The 22,022-nt window shown below is 37.6% G+C and overlaps 1 protein-coding gene across 1 annotated transcript in view; it reads left to right on the top strand.

Moving 5' to 3' along the window:
• LOC150085497 (uncharacterized) overlaps positions 1-22,022 on the top strand; it is a 333,972-nt gene that overhangs the window by 72,250 nt on the left and 239,700 nt on the right. The gene's annotated exons all lie outside the window — the stretch shown is intronic.

Raw genomic sequence — 22,022 nt, 5'->3', positions numbered from 1 at the left:
ACTTGCCAGTAATTGGAATGCTGGAGACGGGAGTAATGTGTCACAACGCACAGTACATCGAACCCTGCTGAAAATGGGGCTGCATAGCTGCAGGCCGCTTCAAGTGTCCATTCTAACCACGGTTCACCAGTGACAGTGCCTACAATGGGCATGCGAGCATCAAAACTGGACATTGAGTTATTGGAAGAAGGTCGTCTGGTCTGATGAATCACGTTTCCTGTTGCACCATGTGGACAGCTGGATACGTGTGCATCGTTTATCTGGGGAAGTGATGGCGCCTGGATGTACCGTGGGATGAAAACAAACCGGTGGTGGCGGTGTCATACTTTGGGCGATGTTCTGCTGGGACACCCACCCTGGGTCCAGTCATCCATGTGCTGGGTACTCTGACATCTACCACCCACCTAAACATCATTGTTGACCAAGTATACCCTTTCATGGTAATGGTCTTCCCCTTTGGTGGTGCCATCTTTCAGCAGGATAATGCGGCATGCCACACACTGCCCGGATTATTCGAGACTAGTTCAGGGAAAATGAGGAAGACTTCCAGGTATTGCTTTGGCCTCCAAATTCCCCAGACATCATTCCTATCGAACATGTGTGGTTTGTGTTGGAACAGCAACTCTGATCTGCAGTTTCTCAACCACAGACCTTATGAGAGTTAAAGTTTCTGCTGATTACGTATTGGTACCAGATACCACAAGACATTTAGAAATCTTGTAGCAACCATGCCTCACCAGGTAAGAGCTGTTTTGGCTGCACTTGGAGGACCAACATCATATTTGGTAGATCGTCATAATGTTTTGGCGTATCGGTGTATGTTGTAATATTATATACCAAAATTAGAAAAAAGTTTAATGAATTTGCTTCTGACAAAATCTGTTTATTAAACATCTTGTTACATCAATTGAAAAATTATAAGCAATATTTAGTATGCAATTTGTGTAAAGTGTTTTCGGAAAGATTTTCTGCCTTTTTTTAAAAAGGAGGATATCGCTAACATATACATTTGGAAATGGAAAGTTCACTTGTGAGCTGCCCAGAACCAACTAGAGGGATGCATGCAGTCTGCCAGTTGAACAGCCCTGTGTTATACCAGCTATTGTATGTTCAAACTTGCACTTGTGCATTTTAAGCATGCCTTCTGAATTACCTTCCCATCTGGAAGAGAGGAAGCTTATGGTATAAGCTCTGTATCACATACATTCATGGCATCTGAAATAAGTAAATAAATAAAGATTTCTTAAATAACATATACTATACACTCATGTCTCATAGATATATTTGGTTTTCATTATTCTTAAATGCTTTAAAAGTAATATTAGTGATATTAAATGTAGTAGTAGTAGTAGTAGCAGCAGCAGGAGGCGCCTCCGTAGCCAGGTGGGCAGAAGCAGTAGTGCAAACATACGCTTCTTGATTAGACCGGGGTTCGAGCCTGTGACCACCAAATATGGAGGATGCGGAAGGTCAGGGAATGACCGCATATCCCCAGCCCGAATAATGGGTGAGGGTTGGCGTCAGGAAGGGCATCCGGCCGTAAAAATTGCATGCCAAAACAATAAAAACGCTGACCCCCAAATAATAATGGGAAAAGGCGAGGACAAAAAAAAAAAAAAAGTAGTAGCAGCGGCAGGACTAGATACTAGGGTAGGGCAAAGGGGCAGCAGACCCAAGTGCAACATTTTAAGGGCACATCCGACCAGTTATATATTTTAAAATTGCTTCATTTTTGATATAATTACATTTGGACTTTTGTTTAACGAACCTGTTGTTGGCTTTATAGGTAACCATTTGCATTCAGGGTGTCCTCCAGAGGTATCAGCGGACCCAAGCCATGCCATGCCATGCCATGCTTAGTTGTCTTTATAGGTAACCATTTGCATTCAGGGTGCCCTCCAGAGGTATCAGCGGACCCAAGCCATGCCATGCCATGTCATGAAAACATTCCCCAGAGCATAACGCTGCCCCCACCAGCCTGCCTTCTGCCAAATATGTCCGGGTGTCTGTTCTTGGAGGTTTCATGCCTAATACAACACCATCCATCCACTCAGTGGAGCAGAAACCATGACCCATCAGAGAAGGCCACCCGTGCCACTCGGCCAGGATCCAGTGTTGGTATTGCTGCACAAACTGACGGCGTTGTTTGCCGTCAGCATGGGTGCTGTCAACAAGTGTCTGCGCCAGAGCCCAATGTGCAACAGGATTCACTGCACTGTTATGTTGGAGTCCTTTCTGTTGGCCCCCTGGTTCACTTGGACAGCCAGATGGGCAACAGTAGTGCGCTGGTTGGTCTTGACCATTCGTTTCAGCCAACATTCACCTCTGGGATCAATGGCTCATGGGGCTCCACAATTGGCACGTTGGGTCATCAAAACTGTCCCATTCATCCAGTCTTGATACACTTTCACCACTGCAGCACATGAGCATTTCACAAAATCTACTGTTTCAGAAATGCTGGCACCCCTAGCCCGATAGCCAATGATCATGCCTTTTTCCAGGTCCAATAGGTCACGTGCTCTGCCCATGATAGAGGCTGTTACTGTGTTTATGGATGCTGAACATCAAGCCTCATATGCTTGCGGTGTGAGAACTTGACATGTGTGCTGTATGATTCGCTAGGCGTGTGTGTGTGATGTCTTTATTGGGGGGGGATCATAATATTGTGACTAGACTCTGTATATATATATATATATATATATTTTTTTTTTTTTTTTCCGTGTATATATATATATTTATATGAATATGCTTCTCTATGTGTATATATGAAAAGCCTTTTGTGGCAATGGGAAATTGTGGGAGCGGAGTTAAAAAATATGTAATTAATGATATTGAAATTTCGCAAGATTATTTAATGAAAAAACTTTCGAACCTACAGACCAGTAAGGCTCCTGGAGTTGATGGAATATACCCTATAATCTTAAGAGAGGCGGCAAGCGAGTGCATTGAACCATTGAGGCTAATTTATCGAACATCACTAGACTCTGGGGAGATTCCCTTGGATTGGAAAAGTGCAAATGTATCTCCCATACATAAGGGTGGCTCTAAAAGTAAAGTTGGAAATTATCGACCTGTCAGTCTGACTTCAGTAGTAGGGAAAATCATGGAGGCAATGATTAAGGGTGGAATTCAGGATTATTTGGATCGAATTGAAATTCTCAAGGATACTCAGCATGGTTTTGTAAAGGGAAAATCATGTTTAACAAATCTGGTTCGCTATTTCGAAAGGGTCACTGACGAGCTGGATTTAGGGAATAATTTCGACATTGTTTATTTAGATTTCAGCAAAGCTTTTGACTCAGTCCCACATGAGTGGTTGCTTTATAAGCTGTAACAGGTTGGAATCACTGGGAAAATCTTTAGATGGATAGAAGGATGGCTTCAGGGCAGGAGGCAGAGGGTTGTGATAAATGGCTATTCCTCAGATTGGGTTGATGTAAGAAGTGGGGTTCCCCAAGGATCAGTATTAGGACCACTGTTGTTTTTAATTTTCATAAACGACATTGATGAAGGGATAGAGGGCGTGATGTCTAAATTTGCAGATGATGTTAAAATTGGTATAGTAGTTAATGATCACTGTCAAGGTGAGCTTCTTCAGAGAGACCTAGATAGACTTCAGGAATGGTCAGAAAAATGGCAGCTGTGCTTTAATCCAACAAAGTGTAAGGTATTACACCTGGGAAACAGTAATCCCAAAAAAACTTATTCACTTGGTGGAGTTCAACTAAACCCAGTACTGGAGGAAAGGGACTTGGGTGTTACGATACGGTCAGATATGAAATTCTCTGAGCATTGTAAAAAGGTTGCAAGGAAGGCCCATGGTGTCCTATCGATGATCTATTGAACTTTTGCAAGTAGAGATAGGGATGTGATAATCCCATTATATAAGGCTTATGTTAGACCACACTTGGAATACTGTGTTCAAATATGGAGACCGCACCTAAAGAAAGACATCAAGCTTCTTGAAAGGGTGCAAAGAAGGGTAACTCGCCTGGTGAGATCGGCAAAAGGGCATCCTTATGAAGAAAGACTTCGAATATGTGGGTTGCAGAGTTTGGAAACTAGACATCTTAGAGGAGATTTGATTGAGGTGTTTAAGGCTCTGAGAGGCATCAGTAAAATGAATGAGGACAAAATTTTCAAGATTATAAATGATGCTAGACTAGGGGACATAAATTCAAGTTACGGGGGGAAATGTTTAGATTGGACTACAGGAAGTTTTATTTTAGCCAGCGAGTTATAAATTACTGGAATAAGTTGCCTTCATGGGTGGTAGAGGCTGACAGTTTGGGGAAATTCAAAGGTCATCTGGATAGTACTTTCGGGTAAGGGAAGCGCATAGGATGATAGGTTTAATCTCCTTTTTTTTTTTTTTTTTATTAATTATTATTATTTAGTTATTTATTTTATTTATTTATTTTTTTTCGTTTTTATCATTGTTTTTTTCGGATTTTTTTTTTTTTTTTTTTTTGGCTGGTGCAGCATAAGCCATAGGCTTTCTTGCACCATACGGCCGTTACTAATACTAATACTAACCTCTTTATATTGAATTTTTTCAATTCCTTCTTTTGGTAATTGCATTTAAAAGGTTCTGTAGAATAAAGAAAATTGCCATACAACGAATGGATTATGAGAGACTTAACTTTGTATGCTTTGTTTCCATCTCTGGCCATCTTAGGCAATTTAAGCAATTAGTAAGTGCAAATTAAGAGTTAAAGGGATCACCGTTCCACAATGTAAGTGGAAAGTAAGACATATGCAGCCACCTATCCCACATACCGAGAAGTCATGCTTGACATGGATAATAACTTCTGGCCAACTTGTGTTCTTTGTTCAAAATAAAAGTAAAAATTTTATTAAAAGAAATACTGCATTATCTTTGTACGTGCTGCTTATGATTCCAGAAATTTTTGTGACTTTGTGAGAGTGAAAAAAATTATAAATTCGGGATTTATAATCGCATATGGAAAAAAAATATCAGGGAGGAACAGTGTTTTACAAATTTCAAAAATAACAGAGAATTCCAATTACAAACTTCGATAAAGTACGTCCCATTTTGTGACATCACACCTCTGAGATTTTTGGTTTGTCCTCCAGTGCTACCCACTGGAGGACAAACAAAATTTTTGAAATATCTGTTGATATTTCAACAGATATTTGAAAAATCATGTTTTATCAATTCTGCAGGATATAAAATCTGTAACCCTCTTTACAACTGCTCCAATTCATTCGTGAGTATTGTCCAATAGAATCTTATCTAAATATAGAAATAGTGCTATGAATGTTTCTTACTCTGCCTGTAACAGTAGAGTCGTGTGAAAGGTCATTCAAAGCGAGAAAAATTCAATTAAAATAATACACCTCATTGTATATTTTTAGTTTGTTATAATGTTAAAAGTACTATATTTCTCAATATTTTGTTTCTGTGATTTTATACTACATATATTAGATAGTATGAATCAGAGCTGTAATGCTCAATACATTCTATGTACGCTCCCATGCATATAATGAGGGCGTACTTATAACACTTTTGCCCCACGCATAGGATTGTCTAGTTACAGCTTTGCCTTCCTACTTGGAAGAGAGAAAGCTTATGGTATAAGCTCTGTGTAGTTTTACTCACATACATTCATGGCTTCTGAAATAAGTAAATAAATAAAGTTCTCTTAAATAACATATACTGTACACTCATGTCTCATAAATCTAACATTTGGCTTACATTATTCTTAAAGGCTTTAAAAATAATATTAGTGATATTAAAAGTAGTAGTAGTAGCAGCGGCAGGACTAGATATGATTCTGAAAATTCTGTGCAAACATTTACATGTGATTTTGATAAAGAATACCTTATTAGTATTTTAAGTGTGTTAAATTGATTTTAATTGTGTTAAATTGGTTTTTAATTATATTTAATTATTTTTTATTCTAATGTAAGTGTTTTGATTTTTTTTCGTTTTAATTTCTGGAGAGTATCATACAGAAGTGTTCTACGTACTATATTGAGGTAAACTCCTCTTATTATTTTACAAATACTACATATATAAACATAAACTATCTGGTTTTTAATTTCTTAATAGTTATATGTACTTTCTTTGTAGTTTATATAGAAATAAATTCTCTGTAGATATAAACAAATATTTGTAAGTTTTTTTTTCTTTGATATTTTTGTTTTGTTATATTGATTGTATTATTTAAATTATTTTATTAATAAATATATGCAAATCATAGACCATTGCAATAGTAATTTTTATAAATTCATAAAGATTGCAGAGGCCTAGTATGGGGGATGCAGAGGGGGGGGGATTTCCCTCCGGGTGGCAAGCTTTGGGGATGCAAAATGAAGGAATTATCTATCACAATCAGGGGTGCCAGGAAGACATGTTGCCCCCTGGCATCGACGACCCTAGGTATGCTACTGAAAGATTGACTACCTGCATATAATGGGGGCGTACTTATAATCCTTTTGCCCCATGCAAAGGATTGCCTAGTTTCATCTCTGACTTCTCACTTGGAAGAGAGGAAGCTTATGGTATAAGCTCTGTATAGTTTTACTCACATACATTCATAGCTTCTGAAATAAGTAAATAAATAAATCTCTCTTAAATAACATATACTGTACACTAATGTCTCATAGATATAACATTTGGTTTTCATTATTCTTAAAGGCTTTAAAAATAATATTAGTGATATTAAAAGTAGTAGTAGTAGCAGCAGCAGGACTAGATATTATTCTGAAAATTCTGTGCAAACATTTACATGTTATTTCGATAAAGAATACCTTATTAGCATATTAAGACTCTCCACACATAGAACTTCTAGAAAGGATTCAAAAAATAGTGACTAGATTGATAAGGAGCACTAATTCTTGTGTTCTTGTTTATACCCCTGCACAACCATCAGGTCAGAGGAGTCTACAGTAAATCAAGAATACATGGGCCACCGTAGCCAGGTGGGAGGGTGCATAAGTACACATAAGTACACATGCCTTGAGTGATTGGGGTTCAAGCCTGTGACTGCTAAACACAGTGTTGTTTCTTGTATTCTCTCTACCTTGTGAACTTCTCTGATTGTGTGGTCATCCTGGAGTATAAACAGAAAATTTAAATTTATTATTTAGCAGTAATGGGCTTGAACCACAGTCTGCTCAAGGAGCATATGCCATTGCATTCTCGCTCGTGACCCCTTGGCTATGTCAGGCCTAACTAAAATAGATGCCAACTAACACTTCTAACATAGAACTGCAAACAACAAAACCTGATAACTAGACATCTGGGTCATGGGGTGGGGGGGATTTCTGATTGAGGTGTATAAGGTCCTGATGGGATCAATAAAATGAACATGATGGGGTTAGGGATATTCTCACTGGTAGGAGAGACAAGAACCAGAAATCACAAAAAGCAGAATATATGCATTTGAGTTTACCGTGATTCAAGCCTGTGACTAAATACAATAATGTTTTTGTATTATTTCTATCTTGTGAATTCCTCTGACCCTGTTTGGCTACCCTGGTGTATAAACAAAAAATTTATTTAATTTTATGTAAAATCTTAGAGAGTAACACAGCAGAAGGCTGTATCTAATAAAGTTTATTTTCGGGCAGCATATTGTAAATCATTGGAATAAGTTATTGTAATTGTGGCTGAGGTGGACAGTTTAGTAAAGTTCAGAGCTGAATTGGATAAACACTTTTTTGGTAAAGGGAAAGAAAGTATGGGGGATATATATTTTTTTATCAGTTGCAGAAAAAATCTGTTTCCTTGTATCATTATTCAGCCATTCTAATACTGATAACGACAGAAAAAATGTAGGCTGAATCTGTGCATAAGCATGATATTTTCTCAAGGTTCAACAGCATTTCCTGAAATTTGCCCGGGACAAAGGGCCGACCTAAGGCTGATGGCAGGGGCAGCTCGTCCATCGGCACTGCAGCACTCCCAGCTATTAAAATTTAGATATACAATGAACTGAGTTATATGAAATTTTGTGAAGAACAGCGCGAGGCAATGAATATTTTTATTAACCGGACCCACATATAGTATGCACATCCTCTATTTCCAGTAAACATTTCAGTAATAAAATAATTAAAACACAAAATCGTTTCCAACTTTGAAGTTTAATTAACTGTAGGCCTCACTGTGTGCCAGGCAGTGACACATTTTGCATTCCAGTGAATATCTAGTAGTCGGTTGCCACTGGCAACTAGCATATTGGCAACTTGCCAATATAAATTTTTTTATAGGTGAAACAAATCAAAGTCACTGTTGCAGATTTCATCATTGACCATGATGGATGTGTAGCCACAATGTCGGTGTCTTTTTATTATTCGCCCGAATTCCCATTATGTAACTAAATAATATCAGTGTTAAGTCAATACTCAACATTCAACAGTGTAATTATGTGATTACAGCTTAATTGTGAATTGAGCTTGAACTTGGTAAGTTGAAGTTATATTATGAGGTGATGTGTAAGTAAAACATTATTTCTATGACACATGATTTTGTGAAATTTGATTCGATCATGGCCTCCATGCTTCCCCATGAAGTAAATCGCGTGACAGTGAATAAACTTCAGCAAGTTAGTTTTTTCACAATTATCTCTCCAAGAAAAAAATTCGATTAAAACAGGCCGCCCCACACCAAAGATTCAAATTTCTCAGCGGGGAATAAGTAATAATAAGAAATATATTCACAGTTTTAAAACTGAATAGTACCAAAGGAAAAGTTGACTTTGTGGTTGTGAAGTTAAAAATGCATTGTTTTGTTTTCCATATTTACTGTTCATAAGTGACTTAACGTGAACAAAAAGTGGCTGTACAAACATAAACAGAATGAAAGAAAAAACTCTAAAACATGAGAGTTCGAAGAAACATATTGATAATGTGATTTCACTATCGCTTTTAGGAAGCGTAAATATTAAAGAACAGCTTAGTGAGGCCTACAGACTTTCGATCTGCAAACATAACAGAAAAGTTACCAAGAATCGTGAGGTATTATCTAAAATAATAGACTGCATTAAATTTTGTGGACAGTTTGAAATTCCTTTACGTGGACATGACAAAAAAAAGACGATTCTAAAAATCCAGGAGTATTAATAAATTTCGCCTGTACATTAGATTCCAATTTAAAGAACCATTTAGAAAGTAATGCAGCATTTAAAGGCATTTCAAAAACTATTCAGAATGATATTCTTGACTGTTTTCTGCAAATATGCCAGGATGAAAGAAAAAGAGAAATTAAAGAAGCTTCATTCGTAGCTGTCATGGCTGATGACACAACAGATGTTTCAGAACATATAGAAATGGTAGTTTTTCTGAGATATGAACCGAATAGAGACATTTTTGAGCATCCTTGGGGTTTTTTCACTCCAGAAAACCTAATGGCAGATGGAATATTGAGGTGCATTCTAGATCAGTTAGGCATAATCCTTGAAGGAAATACTCAAAAACTGGTTGCTCAGACATTTGATGGCACAAGTATGACGAAAGGCAAGAAAGGGGGAGTTCAGTCTAAAATAAACGAAGTGTACAAAAATGCACATTTTATTCACTGCTATGCGCACCAACTGAATCTGATGATGAGAAATGCAGCAAGTAGTACCTGAGATTCAAGAATATTCTTTTTGAACCTCATGTCGATACCAACATTTTTCTTGAGATCGCCACAGCATCTCTCTGTTCTCAGAAAGCATATGGACAGATGTGTTGCCCGACCTTCCTCTACTAGATGGAACTTCAATATACGCACCATGAACAGTGTTTATGAAAATTTTGAATCCTTAAAAAAGTGAATGGAGGAACTACAAGTGACAGCAAATGCAGATAAGAAGATTTCAGGAGCAACTGGAATTTTACACATTTTGAGTAATGAAAAATTCGAGTTCTGGTTAGAACTTTTCCATCAGATAATGCCTCACATGGAAGTTATATATAATCAAATGCAATCTCAAGAAATTGAGGCAGTTAAAATACATGAATATATAGGAAACTTTAAGAATGCCATTCTAAAAATCAGGAATTCAACGTATTGTGAAACTCCTTCAAAAACACACATGATTGAAATGAAGGAAGTATGTGACTATATACACTGTGTTCAAAGAAAGTGCATCACCTAGGAATTTCACAATTCTTACCCTTTTTTGTGATGGTATGTTGCATTAATGACTAGCATCACAAATAGAAATATAAACAAAAGATATTAATAGTTAAGGCAAAGCTAAGTAATATTTAACAGGTGCTCTCAAAATATTCCAAAATGAGCATTCGCAACCTTTATACAATAGTTTTGGCAAACATGACAATTATGGCTGAAATGCTATCAGAAGCCCTCTATTTGCTTCATTTTATCATTTTAAATGGAAAACAAAATAAAAAATTCACCAGGTTCAAACTAATATTTAGTTGAACTGCCTGTGGCCCTGATTACAGCAGCACACCATCGAGGCATTGACAAGATCAATTTCCGAAGATAATCAACTGGTAGTTCGTGGTTCCAAACACGAATTATGGCTTCCTCAAGTTCACGAAGAGTCCTTGGTTTCTTTCTGGCAACTGCAGATTCCACACGATGGCAACAGATCTCTATAGGATTCAGGTTCAGCCGGGCTGTTTCCTGGCCAGCGAACAGTTGTAATGGACCGTTCTCTCAACCATTTTTTCACCTGTAACAAATGTAAACACATTACTGTTGAACCTCTAAGGCAGAAATGAAGCTAACGTAACTACAGAAGTGCCTACTTACACTTTTCGCAAGATGATAAGGAGCAGAGTCATCTTGAAAGATGCAGTTACTTGTCAGGTTGAAATGGTCTCTAATGGTTGGCAGCAATTTACCTTCCAATATAGCCAGGTATCCATTGGCATTTACCAAATCTTTTGTAAACTGCAGGTGCCCTAATCTGCGATACAAAATGCAGTCCCATATCATTTGGCTGGTAGGAAATTTCACTGTAGACACCATACAGTCCGGATGGTATTCTTCACCACATCTACGGCGTAAGTATTGACCAGTGTAAGTATTGACATAGGTAAGTGATATTCTTTTACCAAACGATTAATTGCTGCTTAATTGTTTAACAAGGAGAACTTTGTTAGTTTTCATACAAAAATGCCTATGGAAGAGGTACGGGAGACTACTGAGGCATATCCCATGATTGAAAGAGAAAAACTTCATACGAAATTACAAGTTTTCTATAGCAGACATGATCTACACAATTATTGCAAATTAACTGACTTGCTGAAATTTATCTCAGAAAATAAACTAGCTGAAGTTCTTGGTGAACTTACAAAACTCATAAAAGTTCTTTTGACCATTCTGATGACTAATTCAGAGCCCGAACGCTGCCATTCAACGTTAAAAAGAATAAAAACATTTTTATGGAGCTCTATGAATCAGGCAAGGTTAAATGTTGAAGCAATGCTTTCATTAGAGAAAAGCTTGGTCAACAACGCACTAAACTTGATTGAAAAAAGTTATTAATCTATTTTCAACAAATAAAAACCAAAGAATGGATTTTGTTTTTAAATAAAAGCTCAAGTCTGTTAATGGTAAATGTATAGTTAATGTTTTGTAGTATTTTTAACTTGCTTATTATTATTATTGTGTATGTCTACATGTCTTATAACCAAGGCAATTGAATGTAACTTTAAGATGCAGCACCCCCAAACATCAGAGTCACCAGCTGCCACTGGCTGATGGATAATATTTTTGATGATAGTTCAGATGTAGAAAGTTAAAACATGGGTATACTGGATGTTTCAAAAGTGTGTGCAGAAAATCCTGGGATATGTTACTGAGTGAAAATTAATAAAAGTCATTAAAACTTATTCAAAATTACTTTATTTTAACTTTAATCAAGTTTGTAATAATTATTACATTAAAATTTCAGAAAGGCTAAAAGATATACAAATATAATAACATTTAATGTTTAAGGTTCACATACTGATTTTATAAAAATTGCTTGAAGGTTCTTGCAGTTGAATGCACTCCTCTGAATGAGTGATTTCACAGTTGAATGAATGCTCCTGTGATGGTGCCGATTGTTTCACATGTTAGTGTGTAGTGTTTCTTGTCTAGCGGCACTGGAAGTTTACTCTACAAACTGCAAAGTATGCTTTGCAGTTTGACGCATTACGAACTGTGTAAATGCCAGAGACTTACACTATCTCCGCATTTTCATCTACTACCTTGGGGCGGCAGCTGGGTACAGTAGAAGAAAATCTCTGGCAGGGGCGGGGGTGAACCCTGGACTGTGCCTGAGCTTGTCAGGGAGGGTCCAGTGTAAAAAAAAAAAACCCTCTAGAAGGGTAAGATGTGAAAGGGTGTTGTAAGATCTGAATATCTTACAAAAAAATAAAATATTTTTTTTAAACTTTGGAAGTCAGTTTTCCTTTTGATTCTTGCCGTTAATAGGATAAAAGGGTAATATTTGCAGTTTCAGAAATAAGAATTATTCTGGAAGGAGGTATAAAAATTAAAAGGTAGTAGGAACGAAAACAGAGCCATTAGCTTTACTTCCATTAAAACAGGGAACTGACGGAGAATACTATGGCAAACCCAGCAGGGGGTTCGGCGCAACAAACAACTCAAGGTTTATGAGAGGTCACACACCAGAAACGTATTCGGAAAAGCACACACTAGTTTCTAAAAATAGACGCTATGGTATCCAGTGTCACATTTTGTGGTTTTTTTTGAGTGCAATAGAGACAAGCTGTTATGAGACAGGAAGAGTTGTTTTGAAGTATTCGGCCGACATCAAAGAACACAACGGATGTCAACAGGTTGTAAAGAAAAGGGGTATAGAGAATCACGTGCTACGGGGCAGGCTGAACTAGGCCTTCCAACAGATGAAAAGAAAAAAAAATGGAAAAGAAAGAGTGATTGGAAGAAAACACTGTGGGGAGGCGTGGAAAACTCCGGGAGAAAATTGTGGATGGATACGGACACAAGAGGAGAGAGAGTGAAAAGGGAAGAGAAGGAGAGGGGAGAATTTTTTGAGCGGTGCTAGTGAAAGGGTGAGTCTGGAAGAGTTGCTTGAGAGATGATGAAGAAATAGCCAACGAAAAAAGTTGAAGTGGGGTTATCAGTAATGTAGTGAGTGAGAAATTAGGAGATGAACGTGAAGGGGGTAGTTAAAGGGAGTTCTGCAAACAGTGAGAATGAGAAAGGAAGATTCCCTTAGAAACCCCAGTCCACCGAGGAAGGCGATAACATCCTGAAATAGTCTTGAAAGGCAAAGTAACAACCCTGGAACAGAAGGTATCCGTCCTTACAGGCAAAGTAGCAGATCCTGAAAGCGGAGTAGCAGTTGCGAACGCCATATGATGATGCCCTGGAAGCTGTAAGATGTTGCCCTGGATGGCGGAAGATAGCAGCTCTGGATAAGGATAGGATAGAAGGCCCTTATGAAGACACCTGACCATAGAAATTAAGTAAGTGAAAGTTAATTTGAGAATACTGTAAGTTAACTGCTAGAGAAAGGACTGTAGTGCGATATTTGGGGAATTCAATGATAAGAGAAAGTTATTTTGAAAATACTGTAAGTTAAATACTAATGAAAGGACTGTAATACGATATTGGGAAATTTAATGATAAAGATAAGATTAGATGGGTGAACCAAATAGGAGTAAAATCTACTCTAAGGCAATTATGGTTGGTTTAGGCAGTAATTTGGAATAAGGAGGATAGTAATGTAGATGAGAAAGTGAACGGAAGGAATTGTAGTAAAAATAGAAATATTAAATGTGTGGAGATAAAATTTATGTATATTGCCAACCCTTAAAGGTGTGTTTGAATGTGACATTGTATTTTGGTGATCAAGTTCTGTAACTGACAATGGTTAAAGAAATATATAAGAAAGAGGAATAGGGAATTAAAGAATAAATTGGTAGTTATGATGATACATAAAAGTAATATGATCAATGATATATTTAACTGTAATGATAAAAAAAAATGTTATTGACACCTATGAGGTATGATTTGATTGTGTTGTAATAGGAGCAGAAATAAGGTGAGCATATAAAGAGTGTAACTATTTAACCTGTGTATGCGTAATGAGAAAGGTGAGATAAAAAAAAAGTCAAGTTTGTAAAGGAGCCTGTTAGATAGGAAGAGACTGGATATGTTGTAAGTACCTTGGTGTTGAAACAGTGAAATTCTATTCTTAATGAGATTTGTTATGATTTAACTGTAAATATGCATAATAAACTTGTTTTTTTTGTATAACATTTGTGTAATTATTTGTTGTACTGGACACAAGCCCATCCGAAGGGAATAATATACATCTAGAAGTTCCCCCCCCAAAAACCTGAAGTCTTCTGTGAAGTTGAAAGTCAGATGCGCAAGTGGGGAGATATTATAAAGGGGAGTTGTTTAAATAGGGGAATAAATCTAAATTAAAATAATATAAATAATATATATATACATTTAAACCCCCCCACAGTGTGATGGGGAGGGAGCAGAGCAAAAAGGTTAGATAAGAAGGCTGTCCACCAAGAAGTACAAAGTTAAAGGAATATAGGGGCACCCCTGTGGAAGAAGCCCATCATCCACGCAGAGGGGGGGGGGAACAGACTAGAAAAGTAAAAGATTTCTGGTGGTAGGGTCCACCAGGCAAAAACTAGGGAAGGGAGTATGGGTAAGTTAGGAATAAAGCATAGGGCTTGTGTGCCCTATGTTTTGTTACATGTGATATTTGGGATTCTGGATATCACGTGATTTGCACATGATATCCAGAACTTCCATGTTTTAAATCACACTCTGTAAATGACTACACAGGTAGAAATTACCTGTGTGGTCATTTACTGATGAGGCTAGTGGGAGCCAGACGTGTTCAAAGCCGCTAAGTGGATTTTCTTATTTATTGATTTGAAATTATTGTTTTGCTAAAACTTTTGATTTAAATTTAGTAGTATAGAATTATTTTGTGATTTTCTGATTAATCTGGTGTATTTATTCTTTACTTGGCCTTGTAATTGCATAAAAGTATCGGTAAGGGTATCAAATCCACGTGCTACAAGTTGCAGCTCCGCTGAACGAGAAGTTTTTTAGCCATATTTAGCTGCTTTATTGACCAATTGATACATCAAATTATTTTCTATAAGTAGCTTATAGACCTAGTCAGGATCGTTAGTTTATTCTGAATTGAGACAGCGAGATTAGGAAGTTAATTAATACTTAAGTGTCCGTAGATTTACCGTTCATAACTTGCGCCATTATTATACGATACAACGTTATATCCCGAACTAGATAGCGTTAGTATAGTATAGTATATAATATAATATTGTCAATTCATCAGCAAAATCTATTAAATTTGTAAACTTCCTTGTCAATTAAATTGTACTTTTATCTAAATACATATAACGACTTAGATTACAAACGTAACATAATTAATTAATACATAACTTGATATGGAAGTTATGTAAACGGAACTCGTAGATATTTGATACTGAAAAAATATATAGCATTATAACTGTGTTGGGATACAAGTTTAGGGTTATAATTTTGTACTGAAATTGAAATTTTATTGAAATTAAATTGAAATCATGACTCAGACCAGAGCAGCAAAGCAAAAGGCTCAAGCTAATAGGAGTGCTGTGGCTCAGAGGAGAACTGAGGGGGCAGTTGCCCTCTGAATCACAGCCTTTTAAAATGCGCTGCTTGCATGATGTTTGTGGAGCAATCGGGGACGGGACATGAGGGATGTCTTTGTGTGTGCACGATGCCAGGAGTGTAACGAAATCAGGCGACAACTCAGCATTCTTATGGGCCTATATGAGAGCTGGAAGGACAGGGTGGATGCCCTCGAAGGATCTAAAGTGAGGGGCCTATCAAGCTCTCAGCTGTCCACATCAATGCCAGAGCTTGCACTTGGTCATCACACAACACAGCGGCAACCCCCAAGGCAGAATGCGCTGGTCCCACAGGAACTAGTAGTTGTTGATGACTCTATTGTCAGCGAAACGGGGAACATGCTTTGTAAAAAGGATAGGTGGAACAGGACCAGGGTATGTCTGCCAGGGGCAAAGGTTGATGAAGTAGAGCGGGTATCATCTTTTAAGGGCACAAAAGGTGATATTGTTGTACACGTTGGCACAAATGATATTAAGAGTAGGAGACCGGAAGAATTACTTAACAAGTACAGGTTACTGTTGAAAAAAAGCCGTGAATTAGGGTTGAATTTGAAAGTATCTGCAATTCTGCCCAGACACGATAGGAGGGAGTATAGGATGAGAGCCTTGTCAATCAATACAGCCCTGGAAAGATTGTGCAAGGCTCAAGGGGTAGAATTTTTTTCAGCCTCGTCTCTACTTGTTAGCAGAAGGGACTGTTTCTACAGAGATGGGATACACTTAAATAGAAAGGGTGCAAGAATATTTGCTGATGCTATCGAGGCAGTGTTAGGTGGGCGAAAAATTGCTAGCTTGGGGGGATACAAGGACTAATTAACAGTGGCCACTGGCAGAGGTGAAAGTGATTCTTGCACTGCTTCTATTGGAATGAGCAGGAGCCTGGAAAACAAGATGCAGGATATTTCAGAGACTGCTGGGAGTCATTGCGGTACAAGTAAACACATGGGTTGTGTTAGGGTAGCTAAGAAAAGAACAGGTGCATGTATACTTGCATGTACACCAATGCTAGGAGTTTGGTAAATAAATTTGATGAATTTGAGGTATTGCTCAAAGCATCAAAGGCAGATATTGTTGGGAAATCAGAGACGTGGTGTCAGACAGATATAAGGAATGCAGAACTGGAATTTGGGAGTACAATGTCTACAGAAAGGATAGACAGGATAGGAAGGGAGAAGGGGTTATGCTATTAGTTAAGAAACACATAAAATACAAGGAAGTGAAGCCAGTCGATATCGCTGGACAGTGCAGTGTCGAGTCAGTTTGGTGTGACATTAGTATTGGGAGATCAAAATTGAGAGTAGGAGTGTGCTATATCCCTAATGACTCTGATGAGTATAATAAGAAACTGTACAGGGAAATAGAGTGAGCCAGTAAATGAGAGAGTCTTATAATGGGGGGATTTTAATTTCCCAGATATTGACTGGAATTTGTGGGTTGGTCACTCACACACTAGCAAGGCTTTTGTGGATTTATTGGATGATTGTTTTCTACATCAGCATGTTCGGGAGGCAAACAGAGAGAGTAATACTCTTGATCTGATTATCAGTAGTGATTCTTCATGCATTAAGAATCTGTAGATAAAGGAACCACTAGGTGGCAGTGATCACAGTGTGCTGAAGTGGGATTTACTCAAAGAGGTAACTACCATTAGGGGTAAAGGGAAGGGTTATTGCTTTCGTAAAGGCGACTACGATGGACTGAGACAGTATTTAAATTCTGTACAGTGGGACCAACTGATGACATTACCAGCAGCAAATTCAAAATGGGAAACATTCAAAGTACTTATCTTGGAAGCTACTAGGCTTTACATACCAACTAAAATATTGTTCGAGGTTTAGGCCTAAATGGATGTCAGATGAACTAATGAGACATATGGCAGAAATAAAATTGCATGGGATACATATAAATTAACACATGACACAGAAGCCTATGATAGATATAAGTTGATTTGTAACCAAGTTACAAAGGAGATTAGGCAGGCGAAGGCAGATTACGAGAAATCTTTGGCAAAGGATGCAAAAAAAAACAGCAAAGAGTTCTTTACTTATGTAAACTCTAGAAGGAAGGGGATGAATCAGATTGGTCCACTTGATATCGATGGTTCAACTGTTGATGATCCTACTCCGGTAGCTAACAAACTAAATGAATATTTTGCATCGACATTCACACATGAGGAGTTATTCAGCGAGGGGAATGCCAGAGGTGTATTCAACTCTGGCAGTAAGCTAGATAATATTGTAATAACTGAGAGTTAAGTGTAGGAGAAATTGTTGAAGATAAACACAAGAAAGGCAACTGGGGGTGGATGGGATCTATCCAGTTATATTAAAGGAGGCAGCAAAGGAAGTAAGCAAACCCTTAGCTATAATTATGAGAGCTTCCTTGGACTCAGGAGAGGTACCCATAGACTGGAGATGTGCAAATGTGACCCCAATTCACAAAGGAAGATCAAAGGCTGACACAAGTAATTATAGACCTGTGAGTTTAACTTCTGTTCCAGGAAAATTAATGGAGGCACTGGTTAAAGAAGCACTGCAGGATCATCTAGACAAGACTTCAGTTATAGCTCGGACACAGCATGGTTTTGTTAAGGGGAAGTCTTGCCTGACCAATTTGATTGGATACTATGATGCAGTCACAAAAGAACTGGAATCAGGGAACAATTTGATATTATATACTTGGCTCTTAGAATGGCTTTTGATACTGTTCGCATGGAAGACTGCTGCACAAATTGGAGCAGTGTTGCATTGGAGGCAAATTGCTGCTATGGATAAAGGGGCGGTTGAGGGGGAGAAGACAGAGAGTGGTAACCAATGGACACTGCTAATCGTGGACTAATGTTATTAGTGGAGTCCCTTAGGGTTCAGTGTTGGGTCCATTATTGTTTTCTGTATTTATAAATAATATTGACGATGGCATATCAAGCTTAATGTCCAAGTTTGCAGATGATAAAAAGGTTGGCAGGGTTGTTAAGGACACTACTTACTCTATGCTGCTGCAACAGGATCTGGAAAGGTTGAGCAGATATGCTGAGAGGTGGCAAATGAAGTTTAACATTGACAAATGTAAAGTACTACATATGGGAAACAGCAACCCCAGAGCAACGTATCAACTCTGTGGTACTACACTGACAGTGGTAGAGAATGAAAACGACCTGGGGGTATTTGTGCAGGCAGATATGAAGTTCTCTGAGCAGTGCAGACGGGCTGCAAGAGTAGCTCATGGTGCCTTATCAATGATATACAGGAATTTTTCTAGCAGGGATGAGGAGGTGATTATTCCCTTGTATAAGGCAATGGTCAGGCTGCACTTTGAGTATTCTATACAGGTCTGGAGGCCTCATTTTAAGAAGGATGTAGAGCTGCTGGAACGAGTATAGAGAAGGGCAACGAGATTAGTGAATGGAACAAATGGTTGCTCTTACAAAGAAAGGCTTAAGTTTTGCAATTTACAGTGTATGGAGACTAGGCACCGGCGAGGTTATCTGATAGAGGTGTATAAAGCCTTGCTCAGTGCTGATGGGATTCTTCCTCTTGCTCAGGATAATCACCTGAGAGGGCATAAATTCAAATTGAGGAAAGACAGTTGTAGGATAGGTGTGTGGAAGTTTGCCTTTAGCCAGCGGGTAGTTGGTTGGTGGAACAGACTTCCATCCCTTGTTGTGGAAGTTGATAGCCTAAATAAATTTAGGGCTCAGAGCTGGACAGGTATTTCGAAAGAACGGAGTGGTGAAGTGGAAGTTTTTTTTTTTTTTTTTTTTTGGCTGATGCTGCATAAGCTTGCATGATATGCCTATGCTAATTAAGGAGATTCATTTTGATGATTGAGTTGGCCAAGCAACAGACCCCCACTCCAAGCTATCCTTCTGAGTGATTAGGTAGTGTTGCGGTGAGCTTTCACTTTTCAGCTGAAATGGGTAGTAACAACATTGTGCATGTACCACATATATGTCTAGTCTGATCATCTGGAAAAATATCTTCCAAAAAACAAGTGCTGGGAAGTTTGGCTGATCAGTGGCCGAGGAGAACATGTGGCCCTATTGCTGATCATCAACTTATGCCATGCGGATTTTCTACACTCCACCCATGCAAATTGTGCAAATTGATGATTCCATTTTGTGCAGAGTTCGCTTCTTGATTAAATGGTATCTGACTCGCAAAACCAGGATCTTGGGCATGATGATAAGGGAGCTATTAAAGAACTGTTGTCGTTGAGGGTACTCATCAACAATAGGTGTAAAGTTGACAATGACAACAGATGTGGATTATAGATGTAGTACAGTCATTGACTCTGCTGGGGTTAATGATTGCACTCTCTAGGGGTGAAAAATATACAATATGCTGTTGTCCAAGGATGCATTAAATAGATTTGTGAGGAATAGGGTCGCACCAAGGGGGACGAATAGATGTATTATTGCTCATATAGGTATTGGTAGAATTTACTTAGGTTATGGGCTTTCCACAACTCTGCCATGTATGGAAGGCTCATGTAATATGTATATCTGCCATATCTATTGTGAGTGTTTCACCTTCCATTTATAATTCCTCCATTTGTTCTAGGAAGATAGTGCAGGTTCCTCTAGCATCAATACTGCTATGCCATGACAACCAGCCTTTTATTACTTGGAATGATGCAGATTGTAATTATGTTAATGCAACAGGGCATGTTAATAAATTTTGTTATTATAATTACAGTAGTTAACACAATTGTGCTAACAAGACTATTGGTCTTTTCTGCAATTGGATATTGAGTCAGGCATTCAAACTGTTGTGCTTTTTTTTAAAATGTACCCTTCGATCCATATTCAGCATAACATAAAGATGAAGTCTATGGACTCTTTGGATTTGAATGATTCTTCTATAAATGTATTCAGACCGGATCTACTTCTGGTGTAACATTCTATTAATAATTTCTAATTTTTAATTAGTGAGCATGTTTCACCAATGCCTATTATTTATGCTTCTCCAAAGGAATTCACTAAAATACATGTTGTAGATTTTGATCTGATTTGTTAGGTACAGAGATCATCAACTTATACTACCTTATTCCTTATATTTTGTATTTTTTTCCTTAGATAAACTCATAATAGATATTTTTTGTAAATACAGTAAAAGTCCGAAAATCTGGACTGCTCGGGGACTGGGTTGATCCGGATTTTCGGATTTTCTGAATTTTCAGACAGTACTTTTAAAATTCATATTTTAGATGGAATAAAGAAGAGATGACCAGGTAAATTTTGACAGTTTATTTATTAGCAAATAAAGCATGCTTCATTTATCGAAAAAAGCAGTTTTAAAGAAAAACTGCTTTGTCAACGTCTGATAAAGATGTAAACATAAAAATTTTCACCAAAAAAAAAGTGTGTAATGCTTGAAATTGTGTTTGAAAATGAACAATGTAAAAGAAAAATACAGTATATAAATGAAAGCAGAAGATGCATATTTTATATAAATTAATTATTTTTTTAGTTTATTAACAAAACATTTTCATATAAAATACAAAGTTTGAAAAACAAACAAATATTTATTCATTCTTTTCCGCGATTTCTGTTGTGTCTGTTGCACTGCTTATGGATGGAACAATTTCAGCTTCTACTCTATCTGCTGCACTGCTTGACGCTTCTATTGCTTTCTTTAAATACTTTCATATATCATCTTGTTTACGACTTTGTAATTTCTTTATGATAAAATTATTATGCACCATGTGCGCATGCATATGACGCCTTGAAGACTGAAGCTATGGTTCTGTTCCATAAATTTAATAACCGTTTCAATGGACTTTTCTGCAGTAGCCCAAGATATCTTTTCTTCTTCAACTTTGTAGTTTTCTTCACCAGATTCTTCTGAATAATTCTCTTCTGTCTTATCAGGAGTTATAATGCTTTGAATAATTTCTTGATCGGTGAAAGTCGCTGCAACTTCAACATCATCTTCAATGCATAGCCACTCTTCTGTGTCATCAGCATTAAGTTTGCATAGAGGGTTGTCTTTGGTACATAATTTAACAGTTTCCATCAGTTCTTTCACTTCAGATGCCTTCAGCGTTTTGTGAAATCCTTCAAAATTTTCGTTTCGATCAGATTGTAGATCTGCAACATCACATTCGGCCATAACTTTCGCCATGCTCTTAAAAGGGTTACAAGTTTGACTGCATTCTATGCAGTTGCGAGTGAAAATGTTGCATCTTTGATTGTAAAACTGCGTTGAAATTCTGAAGGGTCGACATTCTTATGCATCATTTTCATCATAAAATCATTTTTATGGTGACATTTAAAGTTCCCAATGACTCCTTGATCCATGGGTTGAATTAATGGTGTTACGTCTGGTGGCAAGTAATATGCAAAAATATTCCTGCAGTCACACTAATTTTGATTCATCTGGGTAGGCTCTACAGTCGTC

Source organism: Mastigoproctus giganteus, chromosome 5 (assembly GCF_048544385.1).
Source record: "Mastigoproctus giganteus isolate SK-2022 chromosome 5, ASM4854438v1, whole genome shotgun sequence".
NCBI classification, from domain to species: Eukaryota; Metazoa; Arthropoda; class Arachnida; order Uropygi; family Thelyphonidae; genus Mastigoproctus; species Mastigoproctus giganteus.
Note: the sequence above shows the minus strand (reverse complement) of the source record. Positions and strands in the feature narration are given on the sequence as shown.